At 39.3% G+C, this 21,722-nt stretch overlaps 1 protein-coding gene across 3 annotated transcripts in view; it reads left to right on the forward strand.

Annotated features, from left to right (window-relative positions):
* The window catches only part of Cntln (centlein), a 250,243-nt gene that overhangs the window by 189,708 nt on the left and 38,813 nt on the right, over nt 1-21,722 (forward strand). The window lies entirely within an intron of this gene.

Here is a 21,722-nt window from a genome sequence, read left to right on the forward strand (position 1 = left end):
CAGTTCCTTTGGTAATTTCTCTAGCTCCTCCATTGGGGTCTCTGTGTTCTATAGCTGACTGTGGGCATCCACTTCTATATTTGCCAGGCACTGACATAGCCCCATAAGAGATAGCCATATCAGTGTCCTTTCAGCAAGATCTTGCTGGCATATGCAATAGTGTCTGCGTTTGGTGGCTGATGATGGGATGGACCCCTGGGTGGGGCAGTCTCTGGATGGTCCATCCTTTCGTCTTAGCTCCAAACTTCGTCTCTGTAACTTCTTCCCTGGGTATTTTATTCCCTATGTGGGGAGGGATGAGTCTTATTTCTTAATCTTAGTTCCAAAATCCTTCTACTTTCCTAAGATGGCTTCTAGGTATTTAATATGTTTTTAGCATAATATTGGTTAATTGTGTTGTTTTTATAATTAACAGGCTCCTTAGGGTAAAATTGTATATTAAACAAATTTGATAACTTTCACAGACTTAAGCCTAATTGAGGACATGGCTCACCTTTAAAGGCCATGTAAAGATAGATTTACTGTCTGGTTTTGTCCACAGCAAGGAGCTGTAGGCATTGATGTTGTTTAAGAAGCACAATAAACATTTGCCAAATCAGTTGGTGGACAGAGAGTGCCATGAAAGCATTGGAGGTTTGGTATGGTGTGAAGGTGTGTCAGCTTAGTGTCCACTTTCAAGGACGGTGAAGCACATCCCACTCACTATTCGTCATGCACCCTACAAGGCCCATTTCAGTTATTCTGGTCAGCTTTCTAGTCATTAGGTTTTTAATATTCTGGATCCTGATTTGCATAATAACTTTATGTTTTCAAAGGAAGTTATTTCACTATATTAATACTGTGGTTCCCTAACTAGCTCCAAGATTTTAGGTCCCTGAAGAAGGTATGATAATCATGGCAGTTTGAGAGAGAAGAGCCCCATAGGCTCATATATTTGAGTAGTGGTCCCCAGTTGTAAAACTCTTTGGAAAGGACTAGGGGTTATGACCTTGTTGGAGGAGGTATGTCACTGGGGATTGGCTTTGAGGTTTGAAAAGCCCATGCCATTTCTAGTTAACTTTGTCTGCCTCATGCTTGTAGACAGAAGATGTGAGTTCTCCTGAAGGTGAGGCCTGTCCTGGACTGGTTGGTATAACCAGTGTCACTCCTAATAGGTATAAGTGACAATTCAATTGTTAACTTTTGTTCATTTTTAACATTTTTACCATGTTTACATTCATTCATTCCAGTCATTTTAAGTTTACATTCATTCATTCCATTTGTGTGTGTGTGTGTGTGTGTGTGTGTGTGTGTGTGTGTCAGAGAGAGAGGGGGGAGAGCGAGCAAGAGCAAGCGAGAGAGAGAGAGAGAGAGAGAGAGAGAGAGAGAGAGAGAGAGAGAGAGAGAGATATTATTATGTTGAAGTTGGACAAGACAAGCCAACAGATGGAAAAGAGCCCAAGAGAAATCACAAGAGAAACCACTCATTTGCACATTCAGGAATCTTATAACAATACTAAAATGGAAGATATAACATATATGTAGAGGACCTGATACAGACCCATGCAGGCCCAGTGCTTGCTGCTTCAGTCTCTGTAAGTTCATAAGAGATTACTCATGTTGACTTAGAGAACATTTTTCTCCTGATATCCTCCATCCCCTCTTCATGTTGCACTCTTTCTGCTTCCTCTTCCACAGGGTTTCCTGAGCTCTCAAGGGAGAGATGTAATGGAGCCATCCCATGTAGGGCCAAGAGTTCCAAGGTCTCTCTCACGCTACCTGTACAACTTTTCCTGTGCTTTTCTTTTGTTACAGTTTGGTGGGGTATTTTTCTTCCCTTTTGGTTTTTAATTTTTTCCATTAATCTGTTTATTTTTCAATTTACACCACAATTGCAAGATTGCGGCCCCCTCATTTCCTCCTAGTCCCTCTCTGATAGAGCTCTTCCTCCCATCCCCTTTCCTCTTCACCTCTGGGAAGGGGGGTGTCCCTCCTGAAGAACCAACACCCCCTGGTACCTCAAGTCAGTGCAGGACTAGGTATGTCCTCCCCAACTGAGGCAAACGAGACAGCCCAGTTAGGGGAGCAGGATCCAGAGTCAGGCAGGTCCCCACTCTAGTTGTTGGGGGGAACCCACATGAAGATCAAGCTGCATGCCTGCATCTTTATTTGATGGTTCAGTCTCTGGGAGCCCCCAAGAGTTCCGGTTAATTGACTTTAGGATTTCTTATGGAGTTGCTGTCCTCTGAGTTCCTTAATTTCCCCCCCCCCCTTTTCCACAAGCCTTACTGAGCATCATCTAATATTTGGCTGTGGGTCTCTGCATTTGTTTTGGTCTGATGATGGGTGAAACCTTTCACAAGACAGTTATGCTAGGCTCCAGTCTGCAAGCATGACAGAGTATCATTAATAGCGGCAGGGATTGGTTCTTGCCTATGGAATGAATCTTAAGTTGGGCCAGTCATTTGTTGGCCATTTTTGTCCCTGCACTTCTTATAGGCAGGACAAATTTTGGGTCAGAGTTTTTGTGGGTAGGTTGGTGTCCTTATTTGTGCACTTCTCAGTCCTGTGTGGCCATAAGAGGTGACCACTTAAAGCTCTATATCCCCCAGTGCTGGAAGTCTCACCTCTAGAGTCACCCTCATAGACTCTCTGGAGCCTCCTTTAGGCCAAGTCTCTGATATGTCCCAGAGACACCCCCTGCCCCTGACCGCTTCACATTTCAGTTTACTCTCCAGGGGCCTCTCTCAAAGGCTCTCCTTTCATCTGATCCCCTTGTCCCCATCCCTTCTCCATCCCTTCTTTCACTCAATTCTCTCTCTTCATCTACCCCCAATGACTATTTTATCCCCCCCCCAAGTGAGAGTCAACAATACCCACTGTGTCCTCCTTGGGTCTGTGGATTATAGCTTGGGCATCTTATACTTTATGGCTAATATCCACTTACCAGTGAGTATTTACAGTGCACGTGATTTTGGGTCTGGGTTACATCACTAAAGACAATTTTTCTAGTTCCATTCATTTGCCTGCAACTTTCATGATGCCTTTTGTTTCTAATAGCTGAGGAGGATTCCATTGTGTAAATGAAGGGCATGATTTTTATTTTGTTTTCTTATGTTTCGGAGATTTTGTTGTTATATTATCTTTTTGTTGTTTTGTTTGTTTGTTTGTTTTTAAGGACATCGAATATGGATGGGTAAAGAGGAGAAGAGAATCTCTAAAGACTTGAGGAGGGAAAGGATATGATCAAAATATATTTAAAATTGGGAAATAATTAAATCATAAGAATATTATAATAGACCCAAACAGGGTATTTATAGCACCAGCCATTATTTCGATAAAAATAATCAGACAAAAAGCAATCGGCAAAAAATAAAAATAAAAGACATGAGCTCTCAACTACTGCTTCATTGCCGTGCTGTCTGCTGCCATGCTCCCCACCACAATGGCCATGGGCACGGACTCCAACCCTCTGGAACAATGAGCTCCAAATTAAACATTCTCTCTTTTAATTTTCCTTTGTGCTAACATTTTGTCATAGCAGTTGAAAAGAACCTAAGACAATAATATTTCTTAAAAATTCAAAAAGAGATGCTGTGTAATCTGTTACCTAAAAAACAAAATTTCACTGCAGGCCATTGCTGTCAGAACTCACCTGTAACCTCTGTGAGTGAGCACAGGACTGACTCACAAGCAGTCTCTAAGCTTAAGTGCCTCTTATGGATGCTCTGTTGTTTGTTTGTTTGTTTGTTTGTTTTTAAGGAACATCATTATCTTTCCTAATTTCTTGAAGAAATCTTAATTCCCCTATTCTGAGTCTGATAAATTATGTAATAGCACATTTTATTCTCAGACTTTTGAGGCAATGGCAACCTTAAATAAAGCAGTTTAATTTTTAGGATTTGAGTTTTTAAATTTGTGCAATTTCTTATTCAATTTTATTAACAATTAATTTTAAGCTAGTTAATCAAAACTCAAATAAAGGACTTGAGTGAAGTGTGGGAATCTGGAACATAGCCCAGTCAACAAATGCCTTGGGCTTTTAGGTTAATCCAGCATATAGAAAACACATTTCAAAAGATGTCTAGCAAACCCTTAATTACGTGTGTTAGAGTCTGTGAATCTGCATTAAAATTTTCACATATTTATTTTGGTTGTCAATATTTACTAAATGTGTATTTTGTTGATTGTTTATACACCTTTTATTCAAAAGGTTGGAAGTGGTAAATACTAGCTACCCCCTCCCCACAGCCGGAATTTTAGGATCTTTGAATCACCTCATTTCCCTTGTCTAACCTTTGTTCAAGCCTCCAGTAATAAAAACATAGAAAACAACTCTGTGACTCTCACTGCCCATCTCTAAAGTTTCCTTTACTTTACACCAATAGATTATGTGGTTCACAACTGTGGTAGGCTACTCAGTTTATATATGTCAGATTCTCTAGGGCCATGGCTTTTGCCAGATGAAGCGTTTTTTATTTTGAGGCTGATGAAGCACAGTGCGATTATTGATCTGTGCATGCCATAGCCTGTCTCTCTCCTGGCAGAGTGTAGCAACATTTATCCAGGAATTTGTGAAATGTCACTCGGATCATGTTCACAAGGTAAACTGTGCGAAATCCAGGATGTGAGCCCAGGGTCCATGTGGAATTGGACGTGCCTGCTGTGTTCCTATGTCCGGTCTTCTACATGAACCGAGGGATATTTGTTAACACAATATCTGTGTCTAGTATTAGACTTTGGTAGGCACCACTATTATTACTCAGAACTCTGTGTGCTAGGATAATCAGTCTTACATTTTGTTTTCACATCTGATCTTACAGCAGAAAGTATACAAAAGGAAATACAGACTAAACAGACTAAATTAGAAACTCTTTCTGTTTATAACACAGTATCAGACACTGTAGTCTTTTAATTACTGCAATATTTCTTCTCCATAACAATCTACTTTCAAATGCATTTGTCTCATTAAAATATCAATCTGCATGGAAGTGACAAATTTAGAGCATTTTTCTGTCTGCTGGATTGTGATATTTAACTGAACTTACTATCTTAGAATTTGGGTTTCTGTTTTATTTTATTGCACAGGGCTGCCCTGCAATAATAAAAACTTTGTTATAATGAGATGATCAGTATGGAATAAATATGATTCTTATTCCTTCTGTAAGACACTAATATGAGAGCTGTATGTGTATCTCAGTACAAGGAAATCATGACATGTGTAAATACATTGTGTTACTGTAGCTGTACATATGTCTATATACAAAGACACGTGTGTACATTAGATATAAATATGGAGGAGACAATCACTTTGCTGTCTTTCTTCATTAAGGGTTTTGGAGGAAGCGGCATTTGCGCTGAATGAATTGAAAGTTGTATGCATGCAGCAAAACCATTAGAACATAGGAAAGCTTAAAAATGTCAAGGTGAGAAGCAGTGAGAAATCGTCAAGGCTGTTGTTGAAATCACCAGACTGATGTGGACACGAAGCCTGCCATGATGCCTAGTCTGGCCCAGAACTCACGGGGATCTCCTGCCTCTGCCACACAAGGATAAGGCAAATTTAATGAAATTTATAAAACGGACAACACAATATATGTGGAGAGACCAAAAATTACAGAATTTTGTAAGTGGTTAAAGTTGTCATACTTTAAAATATAACTTTAAGATTAGTTTTAATGTGAGACCCAGTTTAGCCATAAAGAAAATGAGAGAAAAGCTTATCAGTATAGCAACATCAATGGGACAGCAGTAATGTACCAAAGGGGAGGGGTGCTGGAGAGAAAACTAAGTATGTGGGACCATAAGGGAAAATAGTGTGTCTGTATGTCTATACGTCTGTATGTCTTGACAGGTTTCCAAGGTAAATGTCTGGTGTGGACTCTTAAGAACAGCTGCTCTGGAGATAATCAGAGAAAACATTTGATAAATTAAACCAAAATAAACTTTTCAAGACCTGAGTCTGAGTTACTGTAGTACAAATTGCAATGTGTGTGTGGTGTGGTCTGATCGAGTCAGACTTTGCTTGTCCTTATTCATTGAGTGATTAAAGACACTAAACTCTTGAAAAATAAAATAAAGAGAAAAATCAAAATAGAAAACTAAAATGCAGAATAATGGAAATTTATTGTTACTGAAATTTTTGTGCTAAAAATAGCTTCTCTGTGAAATTTCTTGAGATAGTACTTTGAGAAATACAGCCTCTAATAAAACTTAATAAATCTTTGCTTTACTTTTGTTTCCCTAGTAGAATTTTATACTCTATGCCATGAAAGGTATTTTCGTTGGTAATTTTGATGACTATTACTTTTTAATTAAAAAAAAAACATTTACATGGCATTAATATCTCTCTATTTTACCAACTCCTCAAGTTGTAGAAAAAAAAGCTTCCATTATTTTAAAATCATATTCAGTTCTTTCACTCTTAGAGCCCTAAGGAGCATATGGAGAAAACAGACACGTAGCTATGAAGCTCAGTCTCTTGAGAATTTTAATAAAGCAAAGTTACAGTCAACAACATGTGAATATCAACACCACTGCTGTGTAACTTGTAATGAATTGAATGATTTTTGAAATTCACTGGTTTTTATCCAAATAATTTATTTGCAAGGCTTAGGCATTTTATAGTTAACTATTATCATCAAAATATTTCAGTCCCAAGTATCAAGATGCTATTCTTAGTTAGAAAGCATATTAAGAAATGTATTGCTTTTCACTAATTTAAATATATAAAATTGGAACTACAAATGGAAATCTTTGGTCTTTAGGTTTATGACCTTTCCAAACTAGTGATATTTAATTTAAATTACTATGATCTTATTCAGTATAATTTAAATAGATTATAATTTATAATATAATAAATTGTATGTTCTGTATGGTCCAGTGTATGATGTTTGTGCTTTAGGTTTTAAATGAGTTTATTAAGTAAATAGTAAGTGAAAATAAAAAAAATAAGTAGTGATTAGCAGGAGAAGCAGCAGCTAGCAAACACCGTTACATCAGGAACTTCAAATCCTCAGGTGAAGCCAAGCATCTGGCCACCAAGGCAGACAGCCGGGGTTCAGTGGAGGGAGTCCCTGGTAGAGGAGATTCCCCCAGAGTGAGGCTTCCACGTAAAAGAACACAGCACAGCAGAAGAGTAGCATCACATCAAGCTCTTACAGCCACCCTGCAGAAAGACCTGGGCCCTCCTGAACAGCCATGATGGAGTCCTGGTATTCTGGGCAGATGAGTAGCCTGTACTGGTGTGATTCAGCGTCTCTGCTGTAGGCATAGATAAACGTAAGGAGGTGAACAATAGTAACCTCTGTTGGTAATTTTAGTTTGCCTTCTAGCTGTCTTCATAGGCATAATGTTTTTACTTCTTTAGCTTCTCGTTGACCCTTCCTATAGAGCCAGGTTCAGGACAGGGGATTTTGTGGGACGGTTGACATAAACATGTTTGGTCTGAAGTGTGGAAACCACCCTGCTTCCTGAGTCAGACTCTAGGTGAGGCTAAACACTATATGACAGTTTACCATATAGTATCCATCCCATTTTCCGTAGTTCAGACATTTGTTGAAAAGTGTTGTCTTGTAGAACACTTCAGAAATACCACTGTTGATATCAGGCCTGCTGAGATGACTCAGTGAGTAAAACCACTGCTGTGCTCATGTGACACCTAAGCTTGATTTTCAGGTAGCTCAAAGGCAGCACAGAGCCAGCTTCTGACAACTGACTTTACCCACATGGGCACATGCACACACATAATACACATGTGCAGTAATAACAATAACAACGATAGTAATAATTTTAAATTACTTCAGGGATTACTCTATACATTAATGATAGAGTTTTTACATAGCATGTCTAAAACCCTGTGATCAACCCATGGTAGTAAAAGAAAGGGGAAAAAAAAGAAAAAAAAATTACGCACCATTGCCATAATTCCTTTAAGATTTAAGTAGAAATTAAGTATTATGAATAATTTGTGATTGTCTAGACTCATTAACATTTAGTCACAATAATATGTGTAGATGTTAATTCCCTTGGTCAAGTCAACAAAGGTCTTTTGAGCAATTAAATATAATAGGAATCAGTACTGTTGTAATACAATCACACTGGGACAGAAAACCAATAATGTTTAAGTTTTTGCTTTTAAAAACAAAGAAAAACAGAATTTAATTAGAGGAAAATGAGAAAATCATCAGATTTGTGTAGACATTCTAGAGTTTGATCTCCTCTGTGACTAATAGTTCAGTCAATATAACTTCCCTTGGACATTTGTGCTTGTCCCGTACTGAACAGAGTTTTAACTTCACCCTATAACAACTTTCATTTCTCTCTCTCTCTCTCTCTCTCTCTCTCTCTCTCTCTCTCTCTCTCTCTCTCTCTCTCTTTGTGTGTGTGTGTGTGTGTGTGTGTGTGTGTGTGTNTGTGTGTGTGTGTGTGTGTGTGTGTGTGTGTGTGTGTGTGTGTGTGTATGTGGTATAGTTTTTATTTTTGTTCCTGCCCCAAAATAATGTCAATAACTGGAAAAAATGTTGACAAAATAGTGAAAGACAAATAGAATTTTAGAAGGGAGGGGAGTAGAGTACCTGAGTACTTTATTGAATCAGCTAAATAGACTAGAGGTAGGAGAACAGCCAAGAGAGCAACATGTTCAAGAGACACATTCACTGTCGGGATAGATGGGATGACCCACCTCTTTCATTCAGACAGAAGCAGGTTTGCCTGCATGGTTGGTAGTAAGCATGCCGTTTCTCTTTCAGTGTTTAATAGGGCTGATACTGAACGTAGAATCTAACCACATGGATGGTGACAAATCACTCTGGTGCTGGTGATATACTTCTGTTTCCAAGTGTCTGATGTAATCGAGTATTTTTATTTCCAGTTAACTTAAATATGGCATGTGAAATAACAGCAAAGCAACACACAATTAAGCTAATTGTAAATGTTGCAATTTCATATGTTAACTTTCAAGTATCATATACATCACATTTTTATACCCATTAGTTTTCACATACTTGTGGGATCAGAAGTATGCCTCCCGACTGTTATAGGTATGTGCCTTAGTGTCCACATAACTTAAGGAGAATGATTTCAACACTCTTTCCTACTAGATGTAGTTTGATTTTGATATTGGTTTAGCTATTCTGATTATTTTGAAATACACAGCATTGTCAGAAACTTATTTGGTAATATCAAAGTCATCAACTCAATTAAGGATAAATATCCAATGGTGTAGGGGCTGTTTTCAAAATTTTTAAAGTGTTAGTAAACTTTTTTGAACAATTTGACTTCAAAGTAGTGTTGATTTTTATTCTTAAAAAATATATTTAAATATATTTACAAAAAAAAAAAAAACATTTTAGTAAGGCCACTATCCAGTACCTGTATTTTTCAAGTGTAAGGGCATTGAATTAATTTTTCTCTTTGTAAATGTAACTGAGAGTAGTCTACCTGTTATACATATGCAGATACCCAAAGTTCTATGATAAAATCTAATTTGAACATAGGAAGACAGATTGGCATTTCCGGAACTATAAAAAAGCCCCTGGTTAATTGTGCACCATATTTAATACGACCCTATAACAAAGCAGCACCTTAGTGTCATGCTTCCTCTTTAATGTGCGCAGTGGAGATGAGCTCATCTGTGCTAGACAACTGCACTTCATGAAAAGAGGGTTTCCTTGATAGGCAATTAACAGTAATTAGGAAAATTTGCCTCAAAATGATATCAACATGAAATTGTTTAAGAAAGTTGAATGTCAGTGACTTAAAAAGAAAGTTCTCTGACACAGGTATGGCATGTGAAACATGAAATGTTAATTTAACTTTTCTGCTTATTATTCATGCACAATATTATTTTGTCATTCAGACACTCCACTGACAGAGTCTAAGGTGTTAAAATAGTGCTGCCGGAATGAAAAGAGGATTAATTTACCATTGGCCAATTAGCCAAGGGTACTTAATGGTCTCCAAAGGCTACTGAAGTCTAACTGCTAGCAAAAGCATTGCTGAAAAGTCCTCTACATTACCTTCATCTGCTTGACATTTTCTGAAACATACCGTAGGCTTTTAATAACTACATCTCTCAGAAAAGAGTTTTTGTGAGTGATGCTGAAACTGAGTAAAATTCTCATTTGATATTTCAGTACATAATTACATTTCTGCCTAAGATACTTTAGTTGTTAGTATTCTGATATTCTTGAATGTGAATATCAAAACAAAGAAAAATGGATATTTTAGAACTAGATAATTTTGATTATTACAAAATTTGAAACTTCTTAGTCTAAATTGTGTATGTGTATGGAAAATATGTGTTGGTCATCAAAAAATAATGTTATTGTCCTGATAATTTATATGGTCAATTAAGTGATTTATTCTTTAAATATTCCATAGGAAAACATACAAATTTTCATATCTTCCAGTTTTGTCCTCTATGAATGAGAAATTCTGAATAAAAAATATTAATTCGACTCAGTATTAAAAACATACTGTTTGTATGCATTTATAGGAGGCTCTTGCTGTAAAAGTCACAAGATATCATGAAATTTGAGTATTTTTCTATTTATCCTACTTCAAAACAATTATGATAAATTGTTTTTATAATTATTTTGGGTGATAGATTTTGAAATTGCTGTTCTTATAAGAATGAGCATGAACAACCTGAGTGAGAGAATATAAGTGAATTTTGACTTTTTATTCAGCACTATTTTCCTTTGTCAGCCCTAATAAGAACTTAAGAGTGGAGATTGGGATCCAGGTGTGGTGGTATGTTTCTATAACGCCAGCTCTGAGAAAGCTGAGGCATAAATATCACAGTCTGGGCCACCCAGTTTCTCTCTGTGTCTGTCTCTGTCTGTCTCTCTGTCTGTCTCTGTCACAGTCAGACAGACAGACACACATACACACACATTTCTATAGGGAGACCAAAGTCTAGCTACAAGAGGGAGCAATTCTGTCCTTTTACTCTGGCTGTCCCTGACCTTTGCTCTGGTGTGGACAGGAAAGTGCTCTCTGCCACCAACTTAACTTCCCAAAACTCTGTGTGTAACCATAACACTCCACCCAATGTCTTATTGCTTCTCCAGATCCTACTATCAAAACAAAGTACTTTAATTTTTAGAAATGATTATTAGTTTAAATTTTTACTCTCGTGGCGAAAAGTACACAGGGCATGCAAGCAGTGTCTTTGAATAGAAAAACATTGTGGTCATTGCACAGAAAAACATGATGGTCCAGAATATCTCTCTCTCTCTCTCTCTCTCTCTCTCTCTCTCTCTCTCTCTCTCTCTCTCTCTCTCTCTCTCTCTCTCTGTGTGTGTGTCTGTCTGTCTGTCTGTCTGTCTCTCTCTCTCTCTCTGTCTGTCTCTGTCTCTGTCTGTATCTTTGTCTCTCTGTCTCTCTCTGTCTGTTTTTCGGTCTGTATCTTTGTCTCTCTCTCTGTCTCTCTCTCCCTCTCCTCCTCCCCCTCCCCCTCCCCTTCTTCCCTCTCCCCTCTCCTCTCTTTTATCTGAAGAACTATATCTGTTCTGCCCCTGTCCCTCAGCACTGCTTCTAATGTATGTGGATACCCAATGTGTCTTCACTTCTGTGGCACAGTGTCCTGTCACTGTTTCCTTCAGTTGCTCATTCTCTTTTAGAGCTGCCCAAATCAGTCTCAGTGGAACTTTCACATTGGGAAGTGATTGGCGAGTATTTCAGTCTTTTTTGTAAACCCCGTTCTTGTCTGTATTGAGTCTTTAGGATATTCTGGGTTGGCCCCTGTTTTATTGTTCTAATAATTAATTCTTGGGCAGAAAATTATTTACCCAGGTCCTCTGCTGGGGAAGCACACTCACTTTCCTCTGCACTGCCTTGCAGCTACTTCTCTATGCTCTGGTCAGTCCCTTCCCAGAGGGAAAGCTCTAGAGCTGAGCAGGGTGGTGTATGGGCACTGATGCTGTCCTTAGCTTGGGGATTCAGGGAAGGAAACTGGTCAGTGTTTACAAACTTCCCTGAGGGCAAGAGCAGAGCTCCCTTTGTTCTCTACTTCTCTAAAATGTTCACCATTATGTTGAGATGTGTCCAACAGGCTCCTGTGTTGGACAAGAGTCCCTATATGATCAGAACTATTTTGTAAAATGGTACAACCTTAAAAGGGGGAGTGTAGCTGGAGAAAGTATTTCATTCAGGACAAGCACTTGAGGGTTTTTTCTGTTTTACTCCTGACCACTGCTTTGTAAGCTGCTTTCTGCCCTATACCTCACTGAGAAAGAGAAATAGTCCTTGTGATAGTCTGATATGAGAACCTGCTGTGCCTCACACCTTATCCAAGGAAGGCAGAATTAATAAGTAGATGCTATTTCTAAGCTGCTAAGTTTATGGTAATTTACACAGTGATGCAATATAGCTAATAAACTTAGAATAATCTGTTGCTGAATATTACTGGGTCTAGATTTACCTACCTAAAGGCTAACGTTATAACTTCTTTATTTATCATTGAAAACACAGACTCTCTTTGGCACATGGTATACAGGGGGAAAGGGAATGATAAATATTGAGTCAAATTCTAATTCTTATATCCAGGTTCCCCAGAAAATGTCATGATGTAACCCAGAAATAATAAAAGTGATTTGTATATCAAGTCCCACAATGGAACAAGAAACATAGCGTGAAACACAACATTATTTCCCTTGTCCATGAAACTCCAGATTCCATACTGAAAACATTGAAAGGAGCTTCTAGCCTGAGGGTTTTGTGGCCAGTTAAACTACACATGCAGAACTAGTGTCCAGCTTATATTTCTAGCATTCAAAATAGAACATCTGAACTACAAAACGGCTCAGGAGGTAAAGGTACTTCGTACCTGGCTTTATAACTGAGTTTGAGCGTATGAGTCATAGAACATACATATGAGAAGGAAAGAGCTAGCTCCCACAAGTTGTCTTCTGACTCCTGTGGGACATTGAAAGGCAGCCTGTTTTCTGGTCAAGCTAGGTTCAAACCCCGGAGACCCAACAGATTAATCTGGAAGGGACAGAGGCCTCTTTGCCATGCTCCCAGACATAGGCTCCTGACACGGGGACCCAGCTCCATAATTCTGTGGCCATTGATCACGTAGGCTGTCTGGACTCCACCCCCACAGTGAGCTGGCAGTGCCAAGACCTTGGGTTGTCTAGAAAGTAAAGCTGCTAGTATGGAATAGACCTGTCCAAGGGAGAAGTTACATTGTAAGGAGCAGAGCCTTTGGTACACAGAAAAACCATCATGGGTCCAGGTACTAGACATGGGGCTGTAAGATCTGGTTGGCCCTCCTGGGCTTTGATCTTCCTGATTTCATCATTCCTTGCTACGCCCTAATCCTCCTATCTAGAATGGACACGTTTATATTGTGCATTGTTTATTCAAATTATGTATCCTGTTCTTCAATGGTATTAGGGTTCAAAGTAAAGAGGTTGCAGTGGAGAAAAGACTTTTCACATTTTAAAAGTGCTGGAATTGAGAAAAATTATGGGTACTCTTTGGGCTGAATATATTTTGCATTGGGACATGGCCATGAGACTATGGGAACAAAGAGTGGAAGATTATGTATCTAAAGTAATATTTTTGAATGTCAAGTTAATTAGGAGTTAATTGTGATATTTAATACTGATTGTCAACGTGATAGAATGTAGACCTACCTAGGAGACCACTTTGCAGGTGCATTTGTGAAGGATTATCTAAATTAGGTTAACCTCTTGACATGCCTGTGTAGGCTAATCAAGACATGGTAAAACACACGGTGACTGTGGAGAGCACCCTTCCATGGATGTTGGTTACTGAACCAAATGAAAAGGTGAAAATAAGCTGAACACGCACAATCACTGTTTCTGCCTCCCGACTGTGGGTCTGGTGTGCCCAGCCACTGTGAGCTCTACCCACATCTCTTCCAACTGCCTTGGGGTTTCTACTGCTGTAGTCAAACACCATGCTAAAACTCAACTTGGAGAGAGGAAGGGTCTATTTCATCTTGCAGTTTGTAGCCTACCATCCAGGGAAGACGGAGAACTGATACCGAGGCCATGGAAGAGTGCTTCTTACAGGCTTGCCCAAGAGTCAGTCTGGTCAAGGCATTTGTTTTAAAGTGCCTCTTCCCAAATGATTTTAGCTTGTGTCATGTTGGTTTAAAACTAGCCATCATAATTGACTCTTTGCAATTTGACACACAAATACATCACTATTCAACTAAAAACTTTTCTTTCTCCTTAAGATATCATGTTAATATTAATATCACAATATAAAACAGTCTAATTTTTAACAATCCCACTGCTTTTAGAAATTAAAGGACTTTAAAAGTTCTGTCTCTTTAAAACATCCAAATTCTCTTTCAAGTTCGAAGTTTCTCTAAAATATCCAGTCTCTCTAAGATATTTGTAGTCTCTTTAAAACTCACAATTCTCTGTAAAACTCCAAAGCATCTTTAAAAGTTCAGAGTCTCCTAACTTTTGGATCCTTTAAAATAAAAATTTTAAAATACTTTCTTAGTCCAAGAAGGAAGAATCATGGCAGAGTCACAAACCAGACAGTAGTTCAGCAATGTCAGATTTCTGGGACTCACAACCCTGTAGGCCCCAGAGGTCTTGTCACAGCACACATGTCACATCTTCTAAGTTCAAGCTGGCTCCACCCTTTGACTGCTTATCTGTCGTCCAATGGTCCTTGCATCTCCAAACGGCTGGAGTCTCTGCAATCATGTGTCACCTTCACCAATAATCTGTCCTGTTAGGGAACCCAACCCTTCCTATGGTGCCAAGCTACAGCTGTTCTCTATGACCCTTACCCTTTCCCATCTTCAGAACTCGTACCACAAACACGTGACCAGGTTTGACAGCCATCACAAAATACAGGCTTGGCCCTCTCTGGACCACAGCATTTCTATGCTGACCCTGAGGAAACACTTCCCAGAAGATTTCTCCTCATTGATTGTGATCTCTTAATCACAGCTGATTCTTGAACTCCAGCTAACCAGGAGCACAGTTATTAATTCAAACTATTGAAAAGTCCTAAATGAACATTTAAAGGATTCACTGACTTTCTTCTGAAACTTGACAAGCCAGGCTTCCATCATCTGCATTGCTCTCAACGTTCTTCTAGGCAAGGAACAAAATAGCCCACTGAGCTCTGAGCACTCAATGGCTTTTCCAGCCCAATTTTTAAAAGGGATTTTATTAGATATTTTCTTCATTTACATTTATAATGCTATCCCAAATGTCCCCTATACCCTCCCCTGCCCCTGCTCCCCTACCCACCCACTCCCACTTCTTGATCCTGGCGTTCCCCTGTATGGGGCATATAAAGTTTGCAAGACCAAGGGGCCTCTCTTCCCAATGATGGCTGACTAGGCCATCTTCTGCTACATACGCAGCTGGAGACACGAGCTCTGGGGGTACTGGTTAGTTCATATTGTTGTTCCATCTATAGGGTTGCAGACCCCTTCAGCTCCTTGGGTATTTTTTCTAGCTCCTCCATTGGGGGCCCGGTGTTCCATCCTATAGATGACTGTGAGCATCCACTTCTGTGTTTGCCAGGCACAGGCATAGCCTCACAAGGGACAGCTATATCAGGGTCCTTTCAGCAAAATCTTGCTGGCATATGCAATAGTGTCTGTGTTTGGTGGCTGATTATGGGATGGACCCCCAGTGGCCAGCCCAGTGTTTTAACACTTCCACAGTTCTTCCCAAAACACATGGCAAGGTCTGTTGTGGCAATATCCCATGACTGGTAACAATTATTTCTAAGGGCGTCTATAACTGATAAAACAACATAACAAAATCAACTTAGGGAAGAAACAGTTTCTTCAATCTTATAGCCTGTAACTTGTCATCCTGAGAAGTCAGGGTAGGAACTTGCAGCAGGAGCCTGAAGGCAGGAGCTGAAGCAGAGGCATGGGAGAGTGCTGTATACTGTTTCTATCGCAGCCAATCTAGTAAGGGTATTTTCTTAACTGAGGTGTCCTCTTCGCCAGTAACTTGGCTTGTATAAAGCTGACATAAAATTAGCCTTCTTTCTAGCCATCATTAACCATAACCTTAAACTGCAGTTCAAAATCAACTCTTTAAGTTGCTTTGTTGGGTCTTTTATCCCAGCATCATATAAGTAACTAATTCACCTCCCTCAAGTCTTTGCCTAGTAGCTCTGTTTATAGTTCACTCTAACTACATGGGGACTCACTTCATGCCAATAGGGAATCACCTTCTCAAGGAGAGTCCATTGCCCATGCCACTACAGATGACTCCTCACCTACATTCCTAGAAGTTCCTATGGCCCTATTAAACTCACTGGTTCACCAAGCTAATTTGTATGGATCTGCTTCGTTGGTCTGCTGGTGCCCAGGCTGGGGTGGATAGACAATTATTTCTCTCTCCAGGAAATTTTCACCCAGGACAGGCACAGAGAGTGAGGACTGCATGGCTCATTCATAGGCAGCATCTGCACAAAGCTGACCTCACACAAGGCAGAAGCAGAATGGTGGTGAACAGCAGCTGAGGCCTTCAAAATTCTTGCTTCTTGTCTTTTGAAGGATTCAGTACATCATCATAAAGTATACTATAGGGAAATCACAAATTATTATGTCACGCATGTTTAATACAATTTAAGCAGGATCCAAGTATACTGAAAGATCACATCGTACCTTATATACATGTATAGTTTCAAATATCAAATTTTATATTTAAATTAAAAATATGAAACACTGAAAAATTCTCCAAAAGGGGTAAAAAAAGAATGATTTTTAAACAATTGTAGGTAAATAATACTTAGAAGAACTACTCTTTAGCAATGAATCCTGAGTAATGACACAGTTCTTAGATAACTCTAAGGAACTACATCCTAACACTCTTATCCATGCACAGTGCTTGGGTTTGTTTATAAAATGGGCTAGCACTGCAATGGCTAAATTGTTCTGTATTAAGAAGGGATGCTGTGAGTGCAATGGCAGCTCCTAACCAAGTGACTTGCAGTTAGGAGTATTCCTTTTTTAAAAAAAAATTTATTTTATTAGATATTTTCTTCATTTATATTTCAAATGCTATCCCAAATGTCCCCTATACCCTCCCCCCCCACTCTGCTCCCCTGCCCACCCACTCCCACTTCTTGGCCCTGGCATTCCCCTGTATGGGGCATATAAAGTTTGCAAGACCAAGGGGCATCTCTTCCCAATGGTGGCAATCCAACAGTGTGACCATAGCACTGAAGAAAACATCTCCTTTTCTTCCTACAAGGTTTAACTGTGTGTATATGCTCAAGAAAGGGCATAGCCTTACGATGAGACCTTCCGTCCATCAACACTTCACTGCATATAAGTCCCTAGGGAAGGATACAGTTGTTTGAGTCCCTTCCCTTTTCCTTGATAGAATGTTAGTGGATCCAGTTTTGTGTAGTCTTCTGCTAGCAGTTGTAGCTGGAGGGAGTTAAGGAGGGCAATGGCCATGTTATGCCCAGAATACCCCGTTCCACAACAGTCTCATTTGCTTAATATAGCAAAGTGATATCTATCTCAGCAGTCTACTTAATAAATAATTTGCAAATAGTACCTGATTTAAAGTACAATGTTAAGTTCCGTCTTATAACTTTTAGTTAGAATTGTTCTACTATAGTCGTATTAACACCAGGCTCAGTACATATTGTAACAAATGATAACATTCAAATTGAGTAGAGTTTCACAAGACTGTTGAAGGACTCCTGTGCTGACAGCGCAGAGGCAGAGGACTTGATCTTTAATAAGCAAGAAATTCATAGTGACCCTAAACTGAAGCTCTGCCTTAAGACAAATGATGGAGTTATTAATATATACACACACAGAAAACTTTATTAATATGTGTCTTCAGCTTTAAAATATATCTGCAGGCTCTCTAAGGTGGCACTTATCACAGAGTGTTAGTATCCCCAATAACACTGCCCATTTAAAGCCAGTGATGTGCTTGCATGGAGACCTTCACATTTCTATCTTCAAAACTGCTCTCACCAGATAGGTAAGTTCTGAAGGATGAAGCAGTCCAACAGTGTGAGCAGTAGATTCAGAACACTAAAAGAAATCAAGTCTCCCTCATCTCTATCCTATTACTTCTAAGCATGATGGGCATAGACACCTTAAATGTTTGGTTAGATATGGAAAAACAAGAACAGAATAAAATCATGTTACTAATAACAAAATAACAATTTTAAGGGCAACATTAATTTATTGGCAGATTATACAGCATGCTGTATTTATAACAAGGCTGCCTAAAAAGACATTTTCACAGGTCAAACCAAGTATAAGCAAAAGACATTTATGTCCATTTCTTGAGTTGTCTATAGAATTTCTCAAGTATATAAAATTTCTGAACTGAGAGACAGAAGAAAGACAGCCAGAGTCTTTTGTCACAAATCTTGAGGAAATTCTACGTATAACAAACATTAGAAATGACTTATAAAATATAATGATTTTAAATACTGTGTGTGTGTGTATGTGTGTGTGTGTGTGTGTGTGTGTGTGTGTGTGTGTAAGACAGGATCTCAGATATCTCAGGTTGGCCTCACAATGTAGCTGAGGATGACTTTACCCTTATGAAACTGCTGAGTGAAAATATGCTAACCCCCTGTGGTGGTTTGAATATGCTCGGCCTAAGGAGTGACACTATTTGGAGGAATGGCCTTATTGGAGGCATTGTGTCACTGTAGGGGTGGGCTTTAAGATCCTCCTCCTAGTCAAGTAAAAAACAGTCTTCTCCTGTTTCCCTTGGATCAAGATGTAGAACTCCTGGCTCCTCCAGAGCCATGACTGCCTGGACGCAGCCATGATAACAATGGACTGAACTTGTGAAATTATAAGCCAGCCCCAATTAAATGTCCTCCATAAGACTTGTCTTGGTTATGGTGTCTCTTCACAGTGATGGAAACACTAAGACACTCCCAGATGCAGTGTTGCAACCAAACTCAGGCTCATACCTGTGAGACAAGTACTCTATCAACTGAACTATATACATATATAACCATCCCCAGCCTCAAATGTTATTTTTCTCTAGTGAACCAGCGTCGTTCCTGTTTATCTTCTCCATGACTTCACTGTTTCTGTTTCTTCCTTTAGTAACTTTTTATTATTATTATTAAATATATATATATATATATATATATATATATATATATATACTTTAAAGATTCATTTATGATGTTAGTGTGATAACATAGAAGAAATAAAGCTGTTGTATTGTATACTTATAAAAACGTAAAGAAAGCCTCATTAGACCCTCCTTCCTATGGGGCATGAATCCATGAATAATTGTGGCCACGGGTTATCTTTTCACAGGAAGTAATCTCAAAAGTTTAATTTAGATCCATAGTATTAACATTAGAATTAAAAATACTCTGAGACAAATGGTCTCAGTAAAATCCCATTGCTGCCAGTATGTTTTAATTTGTATGATGATAAGCTAATATGTAAGAAATAAAGGCTTTACTTGGCATGATGTGTTTATACTATGGTTTGCATTATACATAAGGAGTTATGAAGAAATTTAGAAGTTTCTTTTTGTCCTGAAATATATGTCTTAGTTAGGGTTTCCATTGCTCGGAAGAGATACCATGACCAAGGCAACTCTTATAAAGGCAAACACTTAACTGGGGCTGGCCAACAGTTTCAGAGATTCAGTTCATTGTCATCATGGTGAAAAGCATGGTAGTATGCAGGCTGCCAGTTCTACTTCCTGATCTGAAGGCAGCCAGAAGAAGACTGACTTCCAGGGTGGGAGGTGGTCTCAAAGCCCACTCCCACAGTGACATAGTTCTTCCATCAAGGCCATACCTCCTAATTGTGCCACTCCTTGGACCATGTAAACCAGCACTTGATATAATTTTTAGGTATTATGGTGAACACACAGGTATTCAGGAGCATAGTCATTGCTCAAGGATTTAGAATTTACTGTGATTTAGTAACAGGATAGAATTGAGACTCAATGCAGCCATGGGAGAAACTCACTCTGAGAGGTTAGTGCTGCTCTGACCTTTAGGAGAGGAGCTTCACTTCACAGTGGATCAAGACATGGTGGACTCATGACTGATCAGAGTGCTGAGAACAGCTGTCTGTTAGATGCTCAGCCTGGATAGGAAGTCTACACTACTTGCTCCATGGCTCAGGGGACATTGTGGAAGAAGAAGTGGAAAGCATGTAACAGCTAGAGGAAGTCCTGTGGAAAACTGTCTTCATGTCACTGCATTCTTGAGAAGACCTGAAGAAGATGGGACCTGTCAGCATTGTCATAGAAGGGGAGGGGCTCATGAGATCCTGTCCCTCTCTAAAGATCCATAGGCAGTTAGTGTGTGTGTGTGTGTGTGTGTGTGTGTGTGTGTGTATGTGTGTGTGTGTTTATGCATGCCTGCTCGTGTAGCCATTGATTAATTGCCCATGTGTTTATCAACAACCCCTCAACTGTGGCCACAGAAGGAACTCTAATTAAACTACCTGGGTCACCAGAAGAACACATTAATTAGAAAGACCTGAAATTAGAAGGGCCACTGGTTGGAAAGAGAAGGGGATTGGTGGGATGGAGTCAGGAGATGGTAAGAGGGGTCAATATGATCAAGATACATGTCTATGCATGTATTAAAGCACCACAGTAAAGCCATTCTTATCTACGTTGATATATATTAGGATTTCAAGATGAGAAAAATGCATTTACTGTGGGATCTAAGAGAATAGAAACATTGCTTTGCAGAAGAAAGAGAAATACCAACAGAATCTTTGTTAAGAAAAGTGCAAGCTTTCCCTTAAAAGTCCAAGGTAGAGGAGTACTTTCTCAGCTGAGCAGGGCAGTGTGTTGAGCCTCTGATGGGATGTAGAAGACAGACTGACTTCCGGTGACTTCTACTGGAACACAAACTGAAGCCAAATCTTCTATTTTCTACAAGCAGCAGAATTTTATTCTATCAACAAGAAATGCATTAGTAGAGCTTCAGATGAGGTACTAACGCAGTGTTGACTTAGGAAGTAGGAGAGGAAGTGAGATGGAGGTAGGGGAAGGTTTGGAAAGAACAGGGCTCGGGCTCTAGCTCTAGTCCCCATAGAGTTTAATGTTAGCACTGAGTAAGTGGCATTCGGGAGCGAAAATAAGAAGTACTTCGTTATATACAGAACTGGCGCTGGCTGGACATAAGAGAATTAGGAGAGAGGGGAGAGGAGTCAAGCTTGGATTGTGCCAGGAAGAGTTCCAGATTTAAAGAAACCATGAGTTCAATTGTCTTAAAGTGCTCTGAGTTGTTAGGCTAGTGTGATTTGGTGATGTTCTGCTGACGAGATTAACAAAGAAGAAAGACTAACAGTAAGGTAGGCTCTGTTCACTCTTAAAAACATTTCCAATATGTTATTTAGCAAAAATATTCATGATTTTTAAATGTCAGATATAGGACAGTGCTATTTCACCTCAACATAACAATAAGGCTGATCAATTATCATTCAAGTAGATAAAACTGAGTGAGTTTGTTTGCATGGTATTTATTTTAGCTAAATCCCTAACAAGCCTCATCTGCTAATTGGACTTAGCATTTCTGTTGCTAAATGAGAAGTGTTTTGGCTGCTACATAGGTTAGTAAGAGCTACCCAGTGGAATAAACAGCTAACATCTGTTATCCTGTCCTGCTCCAGCTTGGCTCCTACCAAGTACAGCCACCCCAAGTCAGAGTTATCAAATCTCAATCTCTCTCTCTCTCTCTCTCTCTCTCTCTCTCTCTCTCTCTCTCTCTCTCTCTCTCTCTCTCTCTCTCTCTCG

This window comes from Mus pahari, chromosome 6, assembly GCF_900095145.1.
Source record: "Mus pahari chromosome 6, PAHARI_EIJ_v1.1, whole genome shotgun sequence".
NCBI classification, from domain to species: domain Eukaryota; kingdom Metazoa; phylum Chordata; class Mammalia; order Rodentia; family Muridae; genus Mus; species Mus pahari.